The 25,250-nt window shown below is 45.2% G+C and overlaps 1 protein-coding gene across 2 annotated transcripts in view; it reads right to left on the reverse strand.

Moving 5' to 3' along the window:
* Positions 1-25,250, reverse strand: part of LOC110522639 (jun dimerization protein 2) — a 37,782-nt gene that overhangs the window by 10,803 nt on the left and 1,729 nt on the right. Inside the window, exon 2 of one of the 2 annotated variants that reach the window (XM_021601109.3) lies at positions 24,201-24,254. The gene's annotated coding sequence lies outside the window, so the exon portion shown is untranslated. The remainder of the gene's footprint in view (positions 1-24,200; positions 24,255-25,250) is intronic. The other variant, XM_021601110.3, reaches the window with a different exon arrangement.

A 25,250-nucleotide genomic window follows, 5' to 3' on the forward strand; every position in this document is an offset into this window, starting at 1 on the left:
TCCACTCTCCTACCCTCAATACCCTAGCCTAGCAGCTCCACTTTCCTACCATCAATACCCTAGCCAAGCAGCTCCACTCTCCTACCATCAATACCCTAGCAGTTCCACTCTCCTACCATCAATACCCTAGCCAAGCAGCTCCACTCTCCTACCATCAATACCCTAGGCAAGCAGCTCCACTCTCCTACCATCAATACCCTAGCAGCTCCACTCTCCTACCATCAATACCCTAGCCAAGCAGCTCCACTCTCCTACCATCAATACCCTAGCAGTTCCACTCTCCTACCATCAATACCCTAGCCAAGCAGCTCCACTCTCCTACCATCAATAACCTAGCAGCTACACCCTACTACCATCAATACCCTAGCAGCTCCACTCTCCTACCATCAATAACCTAGCAGCTACACCCTCCTACCATCAATACCCTAGCAGCTCCACTCTCCTACCATCAATAACCTAGCAGCTCCACTCTCCTACCATCAATAACCTAGCAGCTCCACTCTCCTACCATCAAAACCCTAGCAGCTCCACTCTCCTACCATCAACACCCTAATCCAGCAGCTCCACTCTCCTACCATCAAAACCCAAGCAGCTCCACTCTCCTACCATCAATAACCTAGCAGCTACACCCTCCTACCATCAATACCCTAGCAGCTCCACTCTCCTACCATCAATAACCTAGCAGCTCCACTCTCCTACCATCAATACCCTAGCAGCTCCACTCTCCTACCATCAATACCCTAACCTAGCAGCTCCACACTTGCTAAAGGTGGCTAAAAGCAGGACCAGGGTGTATTCATTGGCACCATTTCCACAGTTGTTGACTGGCCAGTCAACAAGAAGCTAACCTAACCTATAGTGCATGGCTTACTTCCTTATGTATCCTCCTGGAGCATGGGCCATCGACATCATTAGTGCATGGCTTACTTCCTTATGTATCCTCCTGGAGCACGGGCCATCGACATCATTAGCGCATGGCTTACTTCCTTATGTATCCTCCTGGAGCACGGGCCATCGACACCATTAGTGCATGGCTTACTTCCTTATGTATCCTCCTGGAGCACGGGCCATCGACATCATTAGCGCATGGCTTACTTCCTTATGTATCCTCCTGGAGCATGGGCCATCGACATCATTAGTGCATGGCTTACTTCCTTATGTATCCTCCTGGAGCACGGGCCATCGACATCATTAGCGCATGGCTTACTTCCTTATGTATCCTCCTGGAGCACGGGCCATCGACACCATTAGCGCATGGCTTACTTCCTTATGTATCCTCCTGGAGCACGGGCCATCGACACCATTAGCGCATGGCTTACTTCCTTATGTATCCTCCTGGAGCACGGGCCATCGACATCATTAGCGCATGGCTTACTTCCTTATGTATCCTCCTGGAGCATGGGCCATCGACATCATTAGTGCATGGCTTACTTCCTTATGTATCCTCCTGGAGCATGGGCCATCGACACCATTAGTGCATGGCTTACTTCCTTATGTATCCTCCTGGAGCATGGGCCATCGACATCATTAGTGCATGGCTTACTTCCTTATGTATCCTCCTGGAGCATGGGCCATCGACACCATTAGTGCATGGCTTACTTCCTTATGTATCCTCCTGGAGCATGGGCCATCGACACCATTAGTGCATGGCTTACTTCCTTATGTATCCTCCTGGAGCATGGGCCATCGACATCATTAGTGCATGGCTTACTTCCTTATGTATCCTCCTGGAGCATGGGCCATCGACACCATTAGTGCATGGCTTACTTCCTTATGTATCCTCCTGGAGCATGGGCCATCGACATCATTAGTGCATGGCTTACTTCCTTATGTATCCTCCTGGAGCATGGGCCATCGACATCATTAGCGCATGGCTACATTTGCAACTAAAAGGCTTGCAGTAATGCCCAAAGCTTTGCACCTGCAGATAGGTTAAGGTCACGGTCTGAAAGAGGCGTTCCCCACCACAGGGGGAAAAGAGGCGTTCCCCACCACACAGGGGGAAAAGAGGCCTTCCCCACCACAGGGGGAAAAGAGGCATCCCCACCACAGGGGGAAAAGAGGCGTTCCCCACCACAGGGGGAAAAGAGGCCTTCCCCACCACAGGGGGAAAAGAGGCGTTCCCCACCACAGGGGGAAAAGAGGCGTTCCCCACCACAGGGGGAAAAGAGGCGTTCCCCACCACAGGGGGAAAAGAGGCGTTCCCCACCACAGGGGGAAAAGAGGCGTTCCCCACCACAGGGGGAAAAGAGGCGTTCCCCACCACAGGGGGAAAAGAGGCCTTCCCCACCACAGGGGGAAAAGAGGCCTTCCCCACCACAGGGGGAAAAGAGGCCTTCCCCACCACAGGGGGAAAAGAGGCCTTCCCCACCACAGGGGGAAAAGAGGCGTTCCCCACCACAGGGGGAAAAGAGGCGTTCCCCACCACAGGGGGGAACTTGAAGCAGCCATGCTTCTCATCCAGAACACTCTTTAACTTATCTTGTTGAAGAACAGCACTGTTCGCCTCCTACATTTGGCCTCAGCATATTTGCCTGCTCGCCTCACATATCATCTTGCACAACTCTTAGTGACATGCAAACAGCCCAACCTATCTCTGGGCTGGAGAAGGAATAACATGGTGAAAATGAACAATGATAGTGATGCTCCTCTCCTCAAGACCTGAGCCATGGCTCCATTACTGCCTGTATGAGTCCCAAATGACATTCCTTCTATAGTGCACTACTTGAAAACATAAAACTCTGGTCAATAGTATCGCACTATAAAAGGGGATAGGGTAGTATTTGGAACACACCTCTGCACTCAGTCAGTCATACTATGCTACAGTGTGTGTTGTTGAGTTTCTGACCCAGGCTTCCTTTCTTAACCCTCTGGGGAGAAGAAGAATTTGATAAACGGAATTACACTGAGACGCCAATTTCTCACTTTAAAATGAACGCCAAACAAAAACCATTGATTTCTAAGTTTAACAAACCATACTCTATGCACAATGAGTAAAACTTGTAATTAAAATACTGGATATGCAGATGCAAAGTTTGGTGACAGAGTTAGTATTAGTTAGTTATTAGTATTAGTTAGTATTAGTTTGTTATTAGCATTAGTTTGTTATTAGCATTAGTTTGTTATTAGCATTAGTTTGTTATTAGCGTTAGTTCATTATTAGCATTAGTTCGTTATTAGCATTAGTTCGTTATAAAAATTAGTTCGTTATTAGCATTAGTTCGTTATTAGCATTAGTTCATTATTAGCATTAGTTCATTATTAGCATTAGTTCGTAGAGTTAGTATAATCTTCCTCAGTTTTATTCTGTCACCAAACTTTGTATCTGCAACAGTTCTTCCTGTAAATGTGGTTTTTGTAAAAACAAATTCTGTGGAAATGAATAAAAGTAGTTCTGGTGCATAGAGTTCTACAGTTTGTTAAACTTTTGAAATCAAACGGTTTTGTTGAGTATACAGCGTAATTCCGTTACCATGGAATTGTCCTTCATGCTACACAAGGACAGTTAGGCCAACCTTACACAAACCCTCATTCTTTTGACTTTGGAGGGATCGGACAGTTAGGATAAAATGCAGATGGTACAAAAGTGGACTCCTAAAGGCCAGGGCCCAGAGGTACTGTATGGTACTGTGCTGTCCAGGGCTGTGATGTGGTATGTTATGGTGCTGTGGTATGTTATGGTGCTGTGATGTGGTATGTTATGGTGCTGTGATGTGGTATGTTATGGTTCTGTGATGTGGTATGTTATGGTGATGTGATGTGGTATGTTATGGTGATGTGATGTGGTATGTTATGGTGATGTGATGTGGTATGTTATGGTGATGTGATGTGGTATGTTATGGTCCTGTGACCTGTATGTTATGGTGATGTGATGTGGTATGTTATGGTGATGTGATGTGGTATGTTATGGTGATGTGATGTGGTATGTTATGGTGATGTGATGTGGTATGTTATGGTGATGTGATGTGGTATGTTATGGTTCTGTGATGTGGTATGTTATGGTGCTGTGGTGTGTTATGGTGCTGTGATGTGGTATGTTATGGTGCTGTGCTGTGGTATGTTATGGTGCTGTGGTATGTTATGGTTCTGTGCTGTGGTATGTTATGGTGCTGTGGTGTGGTATGTTATGGTGCTGTGCTGTGGTATGTTATGGTGCTGTGGTATGTTATGGTGCTGTGATGTGGTATGTTATAGTGCTGTGCTGTGGTATGTTATGGTTCTGTGATGTGGTATGTTATGGTGCTGTGGTATGTTATGGTGCTGTGATGTGGTATGTTATGGTGCTGTGATGTGGTATGTTATGGTGCTGTGCTGTGGTATGTTATGGTTCTGTGATGTGGTATGTTATGGTGCTGTGATGTGGTATGTTATGGTGCTGTGATGTGGTATGTTATGGTGATGTGGTGTGGTATGTTATGGTGCTGTGGTATGTTATGGTGATGTGGTATGTTATGGTGATGTGATGTGGTATGTTATGGTTCTGTGATGTGGTATGTTATGGTGCTGTGGTATGTTATGGTGATGTGATGTGGTATGTTATAGTGCTGTGATGTGGTATGTTATGGTGCTGTGGTATGTTATGGTGCTGTGCTGTGGTATGTTATGGTGCTGTGGTATGTTATGGTGCTGTGGTATGTTATGGTGATGTGATGTGGTATGTTATAGTGCTGTGATGTGGTATGTTATGGTGCTGTGGTATGTTATGGTGCTGTGCTGTGGTATGTTATGGTGATGTGGTATGTTATGGTGCTGTGGTATGTTATGGTGATGTGGTGTGGTATGTTATGGTTCTGTGATGTGGTATGTTATGGTGATGTGATGTGGTATGTTATGGTGCTGTGGTATGTTATGGTGATGTGATGTGGTATGTTATGGTGCTGTGGTATGTTATGGTTCTGTGCTGTGGTATGTTATGGTGCTGTGGTATGTTATGGTTCTGTGGTATGTTATGGTTCTGTGCTGTGGTATGTTATGGTTCTGTGCTGTGGTATGTTATGGTGCTGTGGTATGTTATGGTGCTGTGGTATGTTATGGTGCTGTGGTATGTTATGGTTCTGTGGTATGTTATGGTGCTGTGGTATGTTATGGTTCTGTGCTGTGGTATGTTATGTTATGGTTCTGTGGTATGTTATGGTGCTGTGGTATGTTATGGTGCTGTGGTATGTTATGGTGATGTGATGTGGTATGTTATGGTGATGTGATGTGGTATGTTATGGTTCTGTGGTATGTTATGGTGATGTGATGTGGTATGTTATGGTGATGTGATGTGGTATGTTATGGTGATGTGATGTGGTATGTTATGGTTCTGTGGTATGTTATGGTTCTGTGATGTGGTATGTTATGGTTCTGTGGTATGTTATGGTGCTGTGATGTGGTATGTTATGGTTCTGTGCTGTGGTATGTTATGGTGATGTGATGTGGTATGTTATGGTTCTGTGCTGTGGTATGTTATGGTTCTGTGGTATGTTATGGTGCTGTGATGTGGTATGTTATGGTTCTGTGCTGTGGTATGTTATGGTGATGTGATGTGGTATGTTATGGTGCTGTGATGTGGTATGTTATGGTTCTGTGATGTGGTATGTTATGGTTCTGTGATGTGGTATGTTATGGTGCTGTGGTATGTTATGGTGCTGTGGTATGTTATGGTGATGTGGTATGTTATGGTGCTGTGGTGTGGTATGTTATGGTGATGTGATGTGGTATGTTATGGTGCTGTGGTATGTTATGGTGCTGTGATGTGGTATGTTATAGTGCTGTGCTGTGGTATGTTATGGTTCTGTGCTGTGGTATGTTATGGTGCTGTGGTATGTTATGGTGCTGTGATGTGGTATGTTATGGTTCTGTGCTGTGGTATGTTATGGTTCTGTGCTGTGGTATGTTATGGTTCTGTGGTATGTTATGGTTCTGTGGTATGTTATGGTGATGTGATGTGGTATGTTATGGTGCTGTGGTGTGGTATGTTATGGTTCTGTGCTGTGGTATGTTATGGTTCTGTGGTGTGGTATGTTATGGTTCTGTGGTATGTTATGGTTCTGTGGTATGTTATGGTGATGTGATGTGGTATGTTATGGTTCTGTGCTGTGGTATGTTATGGTTCTGTGGTATGTTATGGTGATGTGATGTGGTATGTTATGGTGATGTGATGTGGTATGTTATGGTTCTGTGGTATGTTATGGTGCTGTGCTGTGGTATGTTATGGTGCTGTGGTATGTTATGGTTCTGTGCTGTGGTATGTTATGGTTCTGTGCTGTGGTATGTTATGGTTCTGTGCTGTGGTATGTTATGGTGCTGTGATGTGGTATGTTATGGTGCTGTGGTATGTTATGGTTCTGTCCAGGGCCGTGTTGTACCCTGCTCTGTTGTGGTTCATCTCGGGTCGTTCAACTCAGAGGAAAAACATGTGAGAAGAGTAAGTTGTGAACAGAAAACAGGAACTCAGCCCACAGCTTTCATTTCTCCTTATTTTCTGCTCACGGTTTGATCAGGCTTTATGAGCATGCTGCAACCTGGCTTTGGCAGGCCCCGATGTTGAGAAACCAGCGTCTCAAAACCACATTGAAGACGTGGTGACTAAACATTCCCATCCTCACCATTCATTCATTTAATACCAATGGTAGCCTGGTCCCAGACCTGTTTGTGCTCTCTTTCAAACTCCTATGGTAATTGACATGCATGAGTTGGCAGGACGGCACAAACGGATCTGGGACCAGGCTATATCGATGAAGAGAGGACAGTACCTCAACAACATGGTCAGTGAGTGTGGGTATATGCACACAATAATGTGATTATTGTGGATAGTCAGATTAATATAATAGTTTGATTAAAACATTTAAATGCTTAGCAGGAAGAACAATTTCCCTAATAATCCTGTTTCCATGGAAACATCTGAAATCAGTCTACCTGATCCTGTTTCCATGAACACATCTAAAATCAGTCTACCTGATCCTGTTTCCATGGACACATCTAAAATCAGTCTACCTGATCCTGTTTCCATGGACACATCTGAAATCAGTCTACCTGATCCTGTTTCCATGGACACATCTAAAATCAGTCTACCTGATCCTGTTTCCATGGACACATGTGAAATCAGTCTACCTGATCCTGTTTCCATGGACACATGTGAAATCAGTCTACCTGATCCTGTTTCCATGGACACATGTGAAATCAGTCTACCTGATCCTGTTTCCATGGACACATCTAAAATCAGTCTACCTGATCCTGTTTCCATGGACACATCTGAAATCAGTCTACCTGATCCTGTTTCCATGGACAGATCTAAAATCAGTCTACCTGATCTTGTTTCCATGGACACATGTGAAATCAGTCTACCTGATCCTGTTTCCATGGACACATGTGAAATCAGTCTACCTGATCCTGTTTCCATGGACACATGTGAAATCAGTCTACCTGATCCTGTTTCCATGGACAGATCTAAAATCAGTCTACCTGATCCTGTTTCCATGGACACATGTGAAATCAGTCTACCTGATCCTGTTTCCATGGACACATGTGAAATCAGTCTACCTGATCCTGTTTCCATGGACACATGTGAAATCAGTCTACCTGATCCTGTTTCCATGGACACATGTGAAATCAGTCTACCTGATCCTGTTTCCATGGACACATGTGAAATCAGTCTACCTGATCCTGTTTCCATGGACACATCTAAAATCAGTCTACCTGATCCTGTTTCCATGGACACATGTGAAATCAGTCTACCTGATCCTGTTTCCATGGACACATGTGAAATCAGTCTACCTGATCCTGTTTCCATGGACACATGTGAAATCAGTCTACCTGATCCTGTTTCCATGGACACATGTGAAATCAGTCTACCTGATCCTGTTTCCATGGACACATGTGAAATCAGTCTACCTGATCCTGTTTCCATGGACACATCTAAAATCAGTCTACCTGATCCTGTTTCCATGGACACATGTGAAATCAGTCTACCTGATCCTGTTTCCATGGACACATCTAAAATCAGTCTACCTGATCCTGTTTCCATGGACACATGTGAAATCAGTCTACCTGATCCTGTTTCCATGGACACATGTGAAATCAGTCTACCTGATCCTGTTTCCATGGACACATGTGAAATCAGTCTACCTGATCCTGTTTCCATGGACACATGTGAAATCAGTCTACCTGATCCTGTTTCCATGGACACATGTGAAATCAGTCTACCTGATCCTGTTTCCATGGACAGATCTAAAATCAGTCTACCTGATCCTGTTTCCATGGACACATGTGAAATCAGTCTACCTGATCCTGTTTCCATGGACACATGTGAAATCAGTCTACCTGATCCTGTTTCCATGGACACATGTGAAATCAGTCTACCTGATCCTGTTTCCATGGACACATGTGAAATCAGTCTACCTGATCCTGTTTCCATGGACACATGTGAAATCAGTCTACCTGATCCTGTTTCCATGGACACATGTGAAATCAGTCTACCTGATCCTGTTTCCATGGACACATGTGAAATCAGTCTACCTGATCCTGTTTCCATGGACACATGTGAAATCAGTCTACCTGATCCTGTTTCCATGGACACATGTGAAATCAGTCTACCTGATCCTGTTTCCATGGACAGATCTAAAATCAGTCTACCTGATCCTGTTTCCATGGACACATGTGAAATCAGTCTACCTGATCCTGTTTCCATGGACACATGTGAAATCAGTCTACCTGATCCTGTTTCCATGGACACATGTGAAATCAGTCTACCTGATCCTGTTTCCATGGACACATGTGAAATCAGTCTACCTGATCCTGTTTCCATGGACACATGTGAAATCAGTCTACCTGATCCTGTTTCCATGGACACATCTGAAATCAGTCTACCTGATCCTGTTTCCATGGACACATGTGAAATCAGTCTACCTGATCCTGTTTCCATGGACACATGTGAAATCAGTCTACCTGATCCTGTTTCCATGGACACATGTGAAATCAGTCTACCTGATCCTGTTTCCATGGACACATGTGAAATCAGTCTACCTGATCCTGTTTCCATGGACACATGTGAAATCAGTCTACCTGATCCTGTTTCCATGGACACATCTAAAATCAGTCTACCTGATCCTGTTTCCATGGACACATGTGAAATCAGTCTACCTGATCCTGTTTCCATGGACACATGTGAAATCAGTCTACCTGATCCTGTTTCCATGGACACATGTGAAATCAGTCTACCTGATCCTGTTTCCATGGACACATGTGAAATCAGTCTACCTGATCCTGTTTCCATGGACACATGTGAAATCAGTCTACCTGATCCTGTTTCCATGGACACATCTAAAATCAGTCTACCTGATCCTGTTTCCATGGACACATGTGAAATCAGTCTACCTGATCCTGTTTCCATGGACACATGTGAAATCAGTCTACCTGATCCTGTTTCCATGGACACATGTGAAATCAGTCTACCTGATCCTGTTTCCATGGACACATGTGAAATCAGTCTACCTGATCCTGTTTCCATGGACACATGTGAAATCAGTCTACCTGATCCTGTTTCCATGGACACATGTGAAATCAGTCTACCTGATCCTGTTTCCATGGACACATGTGAAATCAGTCTACCTGATCCTGTTTCCATGGACACATGTGAAATCAGTCTACCTGATCCTGTTTCCATGGACACATGTGAAATCAGTCTACCTGATCCTGTTTCCATGGACAGATCTAAAATCAGTCTACCTGATCCTGTTTCCATGGACACATGTGAAATCAGTCTACCTGATCCTGTTTCCATGGACACATGTGAAATCAGTCTACCTGATCCTGTTTCCATGGACACATGTGAAATCAGTCTACCTGATCCTGTTTCCATGGACACATGTGAAATCAGTCTACCTGATCCTGTTTCCATGGACACATCTAAAATCAGTCTACCTGATCCTGTTTCCATGGACACATGTGAAATCAGTCTACCTGATCCTGTTTCCATGGACACATGTGAAATCAGTCTACCTGATCCTGTTTCCATGGACACATGTGAAATCAGTCTACCTGATCCTGTTTCCATGGACACATGTGAAATCAGTCTACCTGATCCTGTTTCCATGGACACATGTGAAATCAGTCTACCTGATCCTGTTTCCATGGACACATGTGAAATCAGTCTACCTGATCCTGTTTCCATGGACACATGTGAAATCAGTCTACCTGATCCTGTTTCCATGGACACATGTGAAATCAGTCTACCTGATCCTGTTTCCATGGACACATGTGAAATCAGTCTACCTGATCCTGTTTCCATGGACACATGTGAAATCAGTCTACCTGATCCTGTTTCCATGGACACATGTGAAATCAGTCTACCTGATCCTGTTTCCATGGACACATGTGAAATCAGTCTACCTGATCCTGTTTCCATGGACACATGTGAAATCAGTCTACCTGATCCTGTTTCCATGGACACATGTGAAATCAGTCTACCTGATCCTGTTTCCATGGACACATGTGAAATCAGTCTACCTGATCCCGTTTCCATGGACACATGTGAAATCAGTCTACCTGATCCCGTTTCCATGGACACATGTGAAATCAGTCTACCTGATCCCGTTTCCATGGACACATGTGAAATCAGTCTACCTGATCCCGTTTCCATGGACACATGTGAAATCAGTCTACCTGATCCCGTTTCCATGGACACTACCTGATAAATATTTGATTCTGAATTATGTGAAAACGACTTCAACTACGCTACATTCAGTTGTTCCAAACTCAGTTCACTGGCGCCAAAGAGGGAGGCTCCTCGACTAACCGGTGACCCCGCACATCGACTCTGTACCGGTGCCCCCGCACATCGACTCTGTACCGGTGCCCCCGCACATCGACTCTGTACCGGTACCCCCGCACATCGACTCTGTACCGGTGCCCCCGCACATCGACTCTGTACCGGTGCCCCCGCACATCGACTCTGTACCGGTACCCCCGCACATCGACTCTGTACCGGTACCCCCGCACATCGACTCTGTACCGGTACCCCCGCACATCGACTCTGTACCGGTACCCCCGCACATCGACTCTGTACCGGTACCCCCGCACATCGACTCTGTACCGGTGCCCCCGCACATCGACTCTGTACCGGTGCCCCCGCACATCGACTCTGTACCGGTACCCCCGCACATCGACTCTGTACCGGTACCCCCGCACATCGACTCTGTACCGGTGCCCCCGCACATCGACTCTGTACCGGTGCCCCCGCACATCGACTCTGTACCGGTACCCCCGCACATCGACTCTGTACCGGTACCCCCGCACATCGACTCTGTACCGGTACCCCCGCACATCGACTCTGTACCGGTACCCCCGCACATCGACTCTGTACCGGTACCCCCGCACATTGACTCTGTACCGGTACCCCCGCACATTGACTCTGTACCGGTACCCCCTGTATATAGTCTCCACATTGACACTGTACCGGTGCCCCCTGTATATAGTCTCCACATTGACTCTGTATTGGTACCCCCTGTATATAGTCTCCACATTGACTCTGTATTGGTACCCCCTGTATATAGTCTCCACATTGACTCTGTACCGGTGCCCCCTGTATATAGTCTCCACATTAACTCTGTACCGGTACCCCCTGTATATAGCCTCCACATTGACTCTGTACCGGTACCCCCTGTATATAGCCTCCACATTGACTCTGTACCGGTACCCCCTGTATATAGCCTCCACATTGACTCTGTACCGGTACCCCCTGTATATAGCCTCCACATTGACTCTGTACCGGTACCCCCTGTATATAGCCTCCACATTGACTCTGTACCGGTACCCCCTGTATATAGCCTCCACATTGACTCTGTACCGGTACCCCCTGTATATAGCCTCCACATCGACTCTGTACCGGTACCCCCTGTATATAGTCTCCACATTGACTCTGTACCGGTACCCCCTGTATATAGCCTCCACATTGACTCTGTACCGGTACCCCCTGTATATAGTCTCCACATTGACTCTGTACCGGTACCCCCTGTATATAGCCTCCACATTGACTCTGTACCGGTACCCCCCCTGTATATAGTCTCCACATTGACACTGTACCGGTGCCCCCTGTATATAGTCTCCACATTGACTCTGTATTGGTACCCCCTGTATATAGTCTCCACATTGACTCTGTACCGGTGCCCCCTGTATATAGTCTCCACATTAACTCTGTACCGGTGCCCCCTGTATATAGTCTCCACATTGACTCTGTACCGGTACCCCCTGTATATAGCCTCCACATTGACTCTGTACCGGTACCCCCTGTATATAGCCTCCACATTGACTCTGTACCGGTACCCCCTGTATATAGCCTCCATACTGACCCGGTACCGGTACCCCCTGTATATAGCCTCCCCATTGACTCTGTACCGCTACCCCCTGTATATAGCCTCCACATTGACTCTGTACCGGTACCCCCTGTATATAGCCTCCACATTGACTCTGTACCGGTACCCCCTGTATATAGCCTCCACATTGACTCTGTACCGCTACCCCCTGTATATAGCCTCCACATTGACTCTGTACCGGTACCCCCTGTATATAGCCTCCACATTGACTCTGTACCGGTACCCCCTGTATATAGCCTCCACATTGACTCTGTACCGGTACCCCCTGTATATAGCCTCCACATTGACTCTGTACCGGTACCCCCCCTGTATATAGCCTCCACATTGACTCTGTACCGGTACCCCCTGTATATAGCCTCCACATTGACTCTATACTGGTACCCCCTGTATATAGCCTCCACATTGACTCTATACTGGTACCCCCTGTATATAGTCTCCACATTGACTCTATACTGGTACCCCCTGTATATAGCCTCCACATTGACTCTGTACCGGTACCCCCCCTGTATATAGTCTCCACATTGACTCTGTACCGGTACCCCCCCTGTATATAGCCTCCACATTGACTCTATACTGGTACCCCCTGTATATAGTCTCCACATTGACTCTATACTGGTACCCCCTGTATATAGTCTCCACATTGACTCTGTACCGGTACCCCCTGTATATAGTCTCCACATTGACTCTGTACTGGTACCCCCTGTATATAGCCTCCACATTGACTCTGTACCGGTACCCCCTGTATATAGCCTCCACATTGACTCTGTACCGGTACCCCCTGTATATAGTCTCCACATTGACTCTATACTGGTACCCCCTGTATATAGCCTCCACATTGACTATGTACCGGTACCCCCTGTATATAGTCTCCACATTGACTCTGTACCGGTGCCCCCTGTATATAGTCTCCACATCGACTCTGTACCGGTGCCCCCTGTATATAGCCTCCACATTGACTCTGTACCGGTACCCCCTGTATATAGTCTCCACATTGACTCTGTACCGGTATCCCCTGTATATAGCCTCCACATTGACTCTGTACCGGTACCCCCTGTATATAGCCTCCACACTGACTCTGTACCGGTACCCCCTGTATATAGCCTCCACATTGACTCTGTACCGGTACCCCCTGTATATAGCCTCCACATTGACTCTGTACCGGTACCCCCTGTATATAGCCTCCACATTGACTCTGTACCGGTACCCCCTGTATATAGCCTCCACACTGACTCTGTACCGGTACCCCCTGTATATAGCCTCCACATTGACTCTGTACCGGTACCCCCTGTATATAGCCTCCACATTGACTCTGTACCGGTACCCCCTGTATATAGCCTCCACATTGACTCTATACTGGTACCCCCTGTATATAGCCTCCACATTGACTCTGTACCGTAATACCCTGTATATAGCCTCCACATTGACTCTGTACCGGTACCCCCTGTATATAGCCTCCACACTGACTCTGTACCGGTACCCCCTGTATATAGCCTCCACATTGACTCTGTACCGGTACCCCCTGTATATAGCCTCCACATTGACTCTGTACCGGTACCCCCTGTATATAGCCTCCACATTGACTCTGTACCGGTACCCCCTGTATATAGCCTCCACACTGACTCTGTATTGGTACCCCCTGTATATAGTCTCCACATTGACTCTGTACCGGTGCCCCCTGTATATAGTCTCCACATTAACTCTGTACCGGTACCCCCTGTATATAGTCTCCACATTGACTCTGTACCGGTGCCCCCTGTATATAGTCTCCACATCGACTTTGTACCGGTGCCCCCTGTATATAGCCTCCACATTGACTCTGTACCGGTACCCCCTGTATATAGCCTCCACATTGACTCTGTACCGGTACCCCCTGTATATAGCCTCCACATTGACTCTATACTGGTACCCCCTGTATAAAGCCTCGCTACAGTTATTTTACTGCTGCTCTTTAATTATTTGTTACCTATATATTTCTTATTATTTTTTATATATATTTTTTTGTTGTATTTTTTATTTTTCTACATTGAAGGTTAAGGGTTTGTAAGTAAAGCATTTCACTGTATTCGACACATGTGAAATAACATTTGCTTTGATGGCACATGCTGCAGATCAAATACACCGATTTAAGGTTTTTACATATCCTAGTCATTTGAAAGATTAAAACAGCTGGTTCTCTAAGCAAATCGGCGGATTATGTTCCTTACGCCGATTGAGATAGGCAGAGTGAGGTGTTTACATGACTAATACCATACTCAGCCTACTGCCTTCAATTACTTTAATATCTAATTATTACTGTGCATGTAAATCTACTCAATGAGTCCTTTAGGTTACGATCATGAGCTAGCTATCATTAGCCAAATGTTAGCCTGGCTCTGTGGCAGGGAGGTAGAGGGTTTGGTATTCGTTAGCCTGGCTCTGTGGCAGGGAGGCAGAGGGTTTGGTATTCGTTTGCCTGGCTCTGTGGCAGAGAGGTAGAGGGTTTGGTATTCGTTAGCCTGGCTCTGTGGCAGAGAGGTAGAGGGTTTGGTAATCGTTAGCCTGGCTCTGTGGCAGAGAGGTAGAGGGTTTGGTATTCGTTAGCCTGGCTCTGTGTCAGGGAGGCAGAGGGTTTGGTATTCGTTAGCCTGGCTCTGTGGCAGAGAGGTAGAGGGTTTGGTATTCGTTAGCCTGGCTCTGTGTCAGGGAGGCAGAGGGTTTGGTATTCTTTAGCCTGACTCTGTGGCAGAGAGGTAGAGGGTTTGGTATTTGTTAGCCTGGCTCTGTGTCAGGGAGGCAGAGGGTTTGGTATTCGTTAGCCTGGCTCTGTGGCAGAGAGGTAGAGGGTTTGGTATTCGTTAGCCTGGCTCTGTGGCAGAGAGGTAGAGGGTTTGGTAATCGTTAGCCTGGCTCTGTGGCAGAGAGTTTGGTATTCGTTAGCCTGGCTCTGTGTCAGGGAGGCAGAGGGTTTGGTATTCGTTAGCCTGGCTCTGTGGCAGAGAGGTAGAGGGTTTGGTAATCGTTACCCTGGCTCTGTGGCAGAGAGGTAGAGGGTTTGGTATTCATATTAGTGAAAATGCAGATGATCACATGATGTCAGAGACTACAGGATGTGGTTAATATCCAAGAGAGGAACTTCATCAAGTCTTTATCCCAAATACAAACCTATTAACTAAGTAGTGCCTATAAGTAGTGCACTACGTTTGACCAGAGTCCTATAAGTAGTGCACTACGTTTGACCAGAGTCCTATAAGTAGTGCACTACGTTTGACCAGAGTCCTATGGGTCCTATAAGTAGTGCACTACGTTTGACCAGAGTCCTATGGGTCCTATAAGTAGTGCACTACGTTTGACCAGAGTCCTATGGGTCCTATAAGTAGTGCACTACGTTTGACCAGAGTCCTATGGGTCCTATAAGTAGTGCACTACGTTTGACCAGAGTCCTATGGGTCCTATAAGTAGTGCACCATGTAGAGAATAATGCAACATTTGGAACGCAGTCCAAGTGTCACGTTCTGACACTAAACAGTTCTGTGTGCAAAACACAGACGCAGAAAACATTATGTCTGTGTGTTAGGTTGGTCAGGGCGTGAGTTGGGGTGTTCCTTTTTTTCTATGTTGTATTTCTGTGTTTGGCATGGTATGGTTCTCAATCAGAGGCAGCTGTCGATCGTTGTCTCTGATTTGAGAATCATACTTAGGTAGCCTGTTTTCCCCCATTTTGGTTGTGGGTGCTTGTTTTCTGCGTCTGTGTTTTGCACACAGAACTGTTTAGTTTTCAGTTTGTGTGTAGTGTTCAGTTTTTATTAAAAATACCACCATACCATTGGTCCGATCCTTCCTACTCTTCCTCAGAAGAGGAGGACGATAACCGTTACACCAAGCATCATTGCAATTCATCTTCCAGTCAAATCCTGACTAAGGCAAAGCACTGGGCCATGTGATTATCAGTGGCTGAATGTTTTCCCAAACATCCCCATGTCTCTCTCTATATTCTATTTGACCTTTATTTAACTAGGCAAGTCAGTTAAGAACAAATTCTTATTTTCAATGACGGCCTAGGAACAGTGGGTTAACTGCCTGTTCAGGGGCAGAACAACAGATTTGTACCTTGTCAGCTCAGGGGTTTGAACTTGCAACCTTCCGGTTACTAGTCCAACGCTCTAACCACTAGGCTACCCTGACGACACTGGCATTATACCTGTGGGATGGTCTAGGAGTGGAGAAGACAGTGGTTTTACACTCATCTCAATTGGCTATAATTCACCAGAGCGATGGTCAGATACACTCATAACCAAACTTCAGATATGGAGTAATGAGATCTGCAGTACATGATAAACAGCCATCTGACTGTATGAAGTTCCCTGTAGGTCTATACAACATAACCTAAGACAATTTGAGCAATGCTTGAAATGAACGCATTGGCCAACAACCCCAGCCAGATTTAATGCTGTCTCTCTCTCTCTCTCGCTCTGGTTAAGCAATCAGTCGATTATGTAACTCTGGTCAAGGAGGATTCCATGATGTTTCATAATTAAGTCTCTAATATTTCCTAATCTAGACTGTCCTCCCCACATCTCACACACATATCTATCTCATACACACACACACACACACACACACACACACACACACACACACACACACACACACACACACACACACACACAACTAAACCTCTGAGGACTGAGACTGCATGTCCCCCCCGCATTCTCTCTCGTTGTCCCTCTCTCCCTCTCCCTTTAACCATAATGGTGTGGCCAGTTGCAAAATAAGAACTCATAGGATGTGTCCCGAAATGGCACCCTATTCCCTATGGGCCCTGATCAAAAGTAGTGCACTATAAAGGGAATAGGGTGCCATAGAGCCCTGGTCTAAAGTAGTGCACTATAAAGGGAATCGGGTGCCATTTGGGACAGTTCTATACTACAGTATTCATGCCAGTAAGTGAGTCGCCTCCTGCCTGCTAGCTAGGTCTAGTTGTGGCATGGCTAGCTGTTAGCTAGGTCTGGTTGTGGCATGGCTAGCTGTTAGCTAGGTGTAGTTGTTGCATGGCTAGCTGTTAGCTAGGTCTAGTTGTTGCATGGCTAGCTGTTAGCTAGGTCTAGTTGTGGCATGGCTAGCTGTTAGCTAGGTCTAGTTGTTGCATGGCTAGCTGTTAGCTAGGTCTAGTTGTTGCATGGCTAGCTGTTAGCTAGGTCTAGTTGTTGCATGGCTAGCTGTTAGCTAGGTCTAGTTGTTGCATGGCTAGCTGTTAGCTAGGTCTAGTTGTGGCATGGCTAGCTGTTAGCTAGGTTTAGTTGTTGCATGGCTAGCTGTTAGCTAAGTCTAGTTGTTGCATGGCTAGCTGTTAGCTAGGTCTAGTTGTTGCATGGCTAGCTGAAATGAGTCTAGTGTCAGGAGGGAGCAGGCAGGCAGCTTGGCTATCCCATCTTTCCATAGAGAAAGGCATTTCTACTTAAAATAAACCCAGAGAGAGCAAGAGAAATCCGTGCTGCCAACCCCCCCCCCGAATCAAATTTAAAAAATAAACTAAAATGTTATTTGTCACATGCGCCGAATACAGCAGCTGTAGACCTTGCTGTGAAATGCTTACTTACAAGCCCTTAACAAACAGTGTAAGAAAAATAAGAGTTAAGAAAGTATTTACTAAAATAAACTGAAGTTGAAAATAAATACAAATTTAAAAATGTATAATTAAAGAGCAACAATAAAATAACAGTAACGAGGCTATATACAGGAGGTACCGATAAACAGTCTATGTGGAGGTTATATACAGGAGGTACCAGTACAGAGTCTCAATGTGTGGGGGCACAGGTTAGTCAAGGTAAATTGTACATGTGGTTGTGGTGAAGTGACTATGCATAGATAATAAAGAAAGAGTAGCAGCAGCGTAAAACGGGGGGGGGGGGGTTCAACGCAAGTAGGCCAGGTAGCCATTTAATGATCTACTCCCAAGCCATCTGTTCTTATGGCTTGGGGGTAGAAGCTGTTGAGGAGCCTTTTGGACCTAGACTTGGAGCTCCAAGACCGCTTGCTGTGCGGTAGCAGAGAGAACAGTCTATGACCAGGGAGTGTGCAGATAATCCACAGCAGTGTTCCATTTACGGGGAAAGCATCCCACGGATGAGCCCGGGCAGGCAGGCAGGTAGGTACTGTAAGTAGGCAGGCAGGCAGGTAGGCACTGTAAGTAGGCAGGCAGGCAGGTAGGTACTGTAAGTAGGCAGGCAGGCAGGTAGGTACTGTAAGTAGGTAGGCAGGCAGGTACTGTAAGTAAACAGGCAGGCAGGCAGGTAGGTACTGTAAGTAGGCAGGCAGGCAGGTAGGCACTGTAAGTAGGCAGGCAGGCAGGTAGGTACTGTAAGTAGGTAGGCAGGCAGGTACTGTAAGTAAACAGGCAGGCAGGCAGGTAGGTACTGTAAGTAGGCAGGCAGGCAGGTATTGTAAGTAAACAAGCAGGCAGGCAGGTAGGTACTATAAGTAAACAGGCAGGCAGGTAGGTACATAGGTACTGTAAGTAGGCAGGCAGCTAGGCACTGTAAGTAGGCAGGCAGGTGCTGGGGCATTTAAAGCCCTTAACACTCATGGACACACACTTACAGGAAGAAATGCATACACATATGAGGTGAAGGCATGCAGTCTCTCACACACAAACACACTCGTACAAACCCATACACATATATAGGAAGGGGCACACTTCCCATAGCTTATTTTAGCATGTCCACAGCAGCATGTTCCCCATGCAGATGTCATACCACCTCTACAAAGTAGAGACAAACCAGTCCACCTCTGGCCTATATAAACACAATGACATATTCTTATAGAGATCTACCAATATTAGTTACTGGAGAGGGTTGTAGTAGGAACCTATTACAGTCAATTAAGTTACTTAAACTAAGGGGAGCATGAGCCTGTCTATTACTGTGATGGGTTCTGATTTCCCAACCTTTGAAATCATGAAATATACTTATTAATTTCACTGAGGGAGAGAGGGTAATGTATAATGTTTACATTATGTCAGGATATGTCACTGAGGGAGAGAGGGTAATGTATTACGTTTCCATTGTGTCAGGATATGTTATTGTCAGACATCAGGGATCCTATGGGAGGAGAAGAGGCACAGTATGGTGCCAGTCACCATGACAGCCGTGAGTTGCAGAAGGACTAAGGAATTTGGGCAGAGGTCAGGTTAGATGAAGTGACGAGGAACGTATATCACTAATCTTCTGGATAGCAACAGAGTTATATTGGCTGTTCAGATGTGTAAGGAGGGGCTCAGCATTGGATAAAGGGTTAAATATCAGTGCTTGTGTGAATATGTTCCTTGTCTTATGCAGCTGCGTGATCCAGTGGGTGAATAAACGTGGTTTGAGCTTGATTAAGTGTCCGTGAGTTGTTGTTTTTTTAATTAACTCTGTTTATTTAGAACCTACTGTAACAACTGTTTTTCCACTTGGTCCTCTGGGTCTTTTGTGGCACACAATAAGCTCGGCTTGGCCCACATGCTGAACGTGTGCCGGTCCAAAGAGAATGTCCCCCTCCCTGTGTGTCTCCACTGCATTCAGACCAGGCCATATAAGTGTCAGGTCCACTAATGTGAAATGTTATCAGATATAATGACAAACCTAATCAGACTAAAGGGGTTCGGTTTGCTCCAAGCAGAACTCGGCTAGGTGAATCGAACATCTGTGCACGTATACAGTCCCTAAAGAACTTCGCTTGAATTTTTTGTTTTTTTTAAATGCCAAAATGTTACTGTTGTTTGTCCCTCTTGAGCCACCATAGCAACATAGCCAGTACATTTCCTCAAAATAGCCCAAATTAATCTAAAATAAATCAAGAAATCTGTCATCAGTTTCAACGTTTTTGCTAAAGAAATCTTAGTCAAGCAAATTTACATCTAACTGAAATGTTTGTTGTATAATTCTTCAAGTGAACAAATTTGTTTGAAACCTAGTCGTCTCTCGTTGAACGACAACAAACACTTCACTGAAGAATTCCGTCCATAGTTCCCAACCTATATAGTTCACTACATTTGGCAAATCTGACCTTAACTCTTATCCTCCTGATTCCTGCTTACAGGCAAAAACTCAAACAAGAAGGACCAGTGACACGCTCCATACCGAAGTGCGGTCAGATGAAGCTGATGCTAAGCTACAGAACTGTTTTGCTAGCACAGTCTGGAATATGTTCTGGGATTCATCCAATAACATTGAGGAGTTTACCACATCAGTCGCCGGCTTCATTAACCTCTTGGATCTCTAGGGGCGCTATTTCATTTTTGGATAAAAAACGTTCCCGTTTTAAGCGCAATATTTTGTCACGAAAAGATGCGCGACTATGCATATTATTGACCGTTCTGGAAAGAAAACACTCTGAAGTTTCAGAATCTGCAAAGATATTGTCTGTAAGTGCCCCAGAACTCATTCTACAGGCGAAACCAAGATGATACGTCAACCAGGAAATGAGCAGAATCTCTGAAGCTCTGTTTTCCATTGTCTCCTTATATGGCTGTGATTGCGCAAGGAATGAGCCTACACTTTCTGTCGTTTCCCCAAGGTGTTTGCAGCATTGTGACGTATTTGTAGGCATATCATTGGAAGATTGACCATAAGAGACTACATTTTCCAAGTGTCCGCCTGGTGTCCCTGCGTCGAAATTGGAGCGCAAAGCCAGGTGCAATTATTTTTCCATTTGAGAGCAAGGAGAAACCAGGCTTCCACGAAGGATATATCATCGAAGTGATATGTGGAAAAACACCTTGAGGATTGATTCTAAACCATGTTTGCCATGTTTCAGTCGATATTACGGAGTTAATTTGGAAAAAAGTTCGCGTTTTGAGGGCTGAATTTTCGTTTTTCTTTTTTTTTTTTTTTTTTTGGTAGCCAAATGTGATGTACAAAACGAAGCTATTTCTAATACACAAAGAATCTTTTTGGAAAAACTGAGCATCTGCTATCTAACTGAGAATCTCCTCATTGAAAACATCAGAAGTTCTTCAAAGGTAAGTTATTTTATTTGAAGGCTTTACTTGTTTTTGTGATAGTTGCCTGCTAAATGCTAACGCTAATGCTAACGCTAAATGCTACGCTAGCTAGCTACTGTTACACAAATTATTGTTTTCCTATGGTTGAAAAGCATATTTTGAAAATCTGAGATGACAGTGTTGCTAACAAAAGGCTAAGCTTGAGAGATAGCATATTTATTTCATTTCATTTGCGATTTTAATGAATAGTTAACGTTGCGTTATGGTAATGAGCTTAGGTCTATAAATAGAATCCCGGATCCGGGTTTGGTCGTCGCAACAGGTTAACAAGAGCATTGACGTCGTCGTCCCCACAGTGACCGTACGTACATATCCCAACCAGAAGCCATGGATTACAGGCAACAGCCACAGTGAGCTAAAGCTTCCACTTTCATGGAGCTTCACACTAATCCGGAACGCTTATAAGAAATCCTGCTACGCCCTCCGACGAACCATCAAACAGGCTAAGTGGACGACTGTAATCACGCTCTCCATAGCCGATTTGAGTTAGGCCTTATAAAAATTCCCAAGGCCACACGGATTACCAGGACACATAGTCAGAGCATGCGCTGACCAGCTAGTAAGTGTCTTTAATAAAAATGTCTACCTCTCCCTGACCCAATCTGTAATACCTACAGGTTTAAAGCAGACCAACATAGTCCCTATGCCAAATAATTCCAAGGTAACCTGCCTAAATGACTACCGCCCTGTAGCACTCCCATCTGTAGCCATGTAATGCTTGGAAAGGCTGGTCATGGCTCACAACAACACCATAATCCCAGAAACCCTAGACCCACTCCAATTTGCATACCGCCCCAACAGATCCACAGATGAAGCCATCTCTATTGCACTCCACACTGCCCTTTCCCACATGGACAAAAGGAACACCTACGTGAGAATGCTGTTCACTAACTACAGCTCAGCGTTCAACACCATAGTGCCCTCAAAGAACCCTGGGACTGAACATCTCCCTCTGCAACTGGATTCTGGATTTCCTGACAGGCCACCCCCAGGTGGTGAGGGTAAGCAACAACACATCCTCCACGCTGACCCTCAACGTGGGGTGCACCTCAAGGTTGCGTGCTTAGTGCCCTGCCCTACTCCCTGGTAACCCACGACTGCGTGGCCACGCACGGCTCCAAAACCGTCATTAAGTTTGTCGATGACACAAAGGTGGTAGGCCTCATCACCGATGATGACGAGACAGCCTATAGGGAGGAGGTCATAGACCTGGCAGTGTGGTGCCATGACAACAACCTCTTCCTCAATGTGATCAAAACAAAGGAGCTGATTGTGGACTACAGGAAACAGAAGGGCGGGCACAACCTCATTCACATCGACAAGGCTGTAGTGGGGTGGGTCAAAACCTTCAAGTTCCTCAGTGTCAACATCACTAAGGACCTATCGTGGTCTACACACACCAACAGTCATGAAGAGGGCATAACACCTATACCCCATCGGGAGGCTGAAAAGATTTTGCTTGGATCTCAGATCCTCAAAAATGTCTACAGCTGCAACATCAAGAGCATCCTGACTGGTTTCATCACCGCCTGGTATGGCAACTGCTCGACCTCCGACCGCAAGGCGCTACACAAGGTAGTGTGTATGGCCCAGTAAATAACCGGAGCTGAGCCTCCTGCCATCCAGGACCTCTGTACCAGGAGGTGTCAGAAGAAAGACCTAAAAATTGTCAAAGACTCCAGCCACCCAAGTCATAGACTGTTCTCTCTGCTACAGCATGGCAAGCGGTACCGGAGCGCCAAGTCTGGTACCAAAAGTCTCCCCAACCCATTAGACTGCTGAACAGTTCATCAAAATGGCTACCCTGACTATTTACATTGACACCCTTATTTTATTCTTATTATTGGCACCGACTCGCTTGAACAGGCTTGATGTACACTCACTGGCCTCTAACCACACACTCACACATGACCCTGACACTCCAACACACAGACACCCTTTCACACTCTTCACATACTCTGTTGCTACTCTGTTTATTATCTATACTGATTGCCTAGTCACTTTACCCTTACCTATATGTACAGAACCAGTCAAAAGTTTGGACACACCTACTCATTCACGGCTTTTACATCTACATTGTAGAATAATAGTGAAAACATGAAAATATGAAAATAACACATATGGAATCATGTAGTAACCTAAACAAAAAAAGGTGTTAAACAAATCTAAATATATTTTATTTATTTAGGTTCTTCAATCTAACCACCCTGTCATTTAATTCAATTTGTTTTATTTTATGTTTTACCTCTGTATGGAACACCCTATGGGCCCTGGTCAAAAGTAGTGAACTATATAGGGTACCATTTAAGACACAGGCAGTGACAGAGACCATCTCTGAGATGAACTACTGCACCAGGCAGTTTGTTTCCCTGATGGAACCCTAACAGCCTTGTAAAACACTGTATAACCAGACCATATAAAACACTGTAATATGGTTATGTCAGGAAGAGAGAGAGAGAGAGAGAGAGAGAGAGAGAGAGCGAGAGAGAGAGAGAGAGACAGAGAGATATATATAGAGAGAGAGAAGAGAGAAGAGAGAGAGAGAGCGAGATAGAGAGAGAGAGAGAGAGAGACAGAGAGATATAGAGAGATACAGAGACAGAGAGAGAGAGAGAGCAAGAGAGACAGACAGAGACAGAGAGAGAGAGAGAGAGAGAGCGAGAGAGACAGACAGAGACAGACAGAGAGAGAGAGAGAGAGAGAGAGAGAGAGAGAGAGACAGAGAGAGACAGAGAGATATAGAGATAGAGACAGCTCGGATATGTCTGCAGCCTTGTTATAAGGTCATTTTGATAAAGATGATGAGACTTTAAATGTCTACTTACTCACAAGTTGGACTGCAATCCTCTTCCACCAATGGTGGAGCAGTGTTTTGGACACTGCAAAAACATATGAATAATAGTTATTTTAACTCATATAACCTCAGTTTCAAAATAGGATAAACATGCTTCAGATAGATAGATACAGTTGAAGTCAGAAGTTTACATACACTTAGGTTGGAGTCATGAAAACTCGTTTGAAAACCACTTCACAAATTTCTTGTTAACAAACTATAGTTTTGGCAAGTCGGTTAGGACATCTACTTTGTGCATGACACAAGTCATTTTTCCAACAATTGTTTACAGACAGATTATGTAACTTATAATGAATTGTATCACAATTCTAGTGGGTCAGAAGTTTACATACACTAAGTTGACTGTGCCTTTAAACAGCTTGGAAAATTCCAGAAAATGATGTCATGGCTTTAGAAGCTTCTGATAGGCTAATTGATATCATTTGAGTCAAGTGGAGGTGTACCTGTAGATGTATTTCAAGGCCTACCTTCAAACTCAGTGCCTCTTTGCTTGATATCATGGGAAAATCAAAAGAAATCAGCCAAAAAAAATGTAGACCTCCACAAGTCTGGTTCATCCTTGGGAGTAACTTCCAAATGCCTGAAGGTATCACGTTCATCTGTACAAACAATAATGCGCGAGTATAAACACCATGGGACCACGCAGCCGTCATACCACTCAGGAGGAGACACGTTCTTTGGTGCGAAAAGTGCAAATAAATCCCAGAACAACAGCAAAGGACCGTGTGAAGATACTAGTGGAAACAGATACAAAAGTATCTATATACACAGTAAAATGAGTCCTATATCGACACAACCTGAAAGGCCGCTCAGCAAGGAAGAAGCCATTGCTCCAAAGCCGCCATAAAAAAAAGCCAGAGTATTGTTTGCAACTGCACACGGGGACAAAGATCGTACTTTTTGGAGAAATGTCCTCTGGTCTGATGAAACAAAAATAGAACTGTTTGGCCATCATAACCATCGTTTTGTTTGGAGGAAATGGGGGAGGCTTGCAGCCGAAGAACACCATCCCAACCGTGAA

Source organism: Oncorhynchus mykiss, chromosome 4, assembly GCF_057628025.1.
Source record: "Oncorhynchus mykiss isolate SJ-2025 chromosome 4, ASM5762802v1, whole genome shotgun sequence".
NCBI classification, from domain to species: domain Eukaryota; kingdom Metazoa; phylum Chordata; class Actinopteri; order Salmoniformes; family Salmonidae; genus Oncorhynchus; species Oncorhynchus mykiss.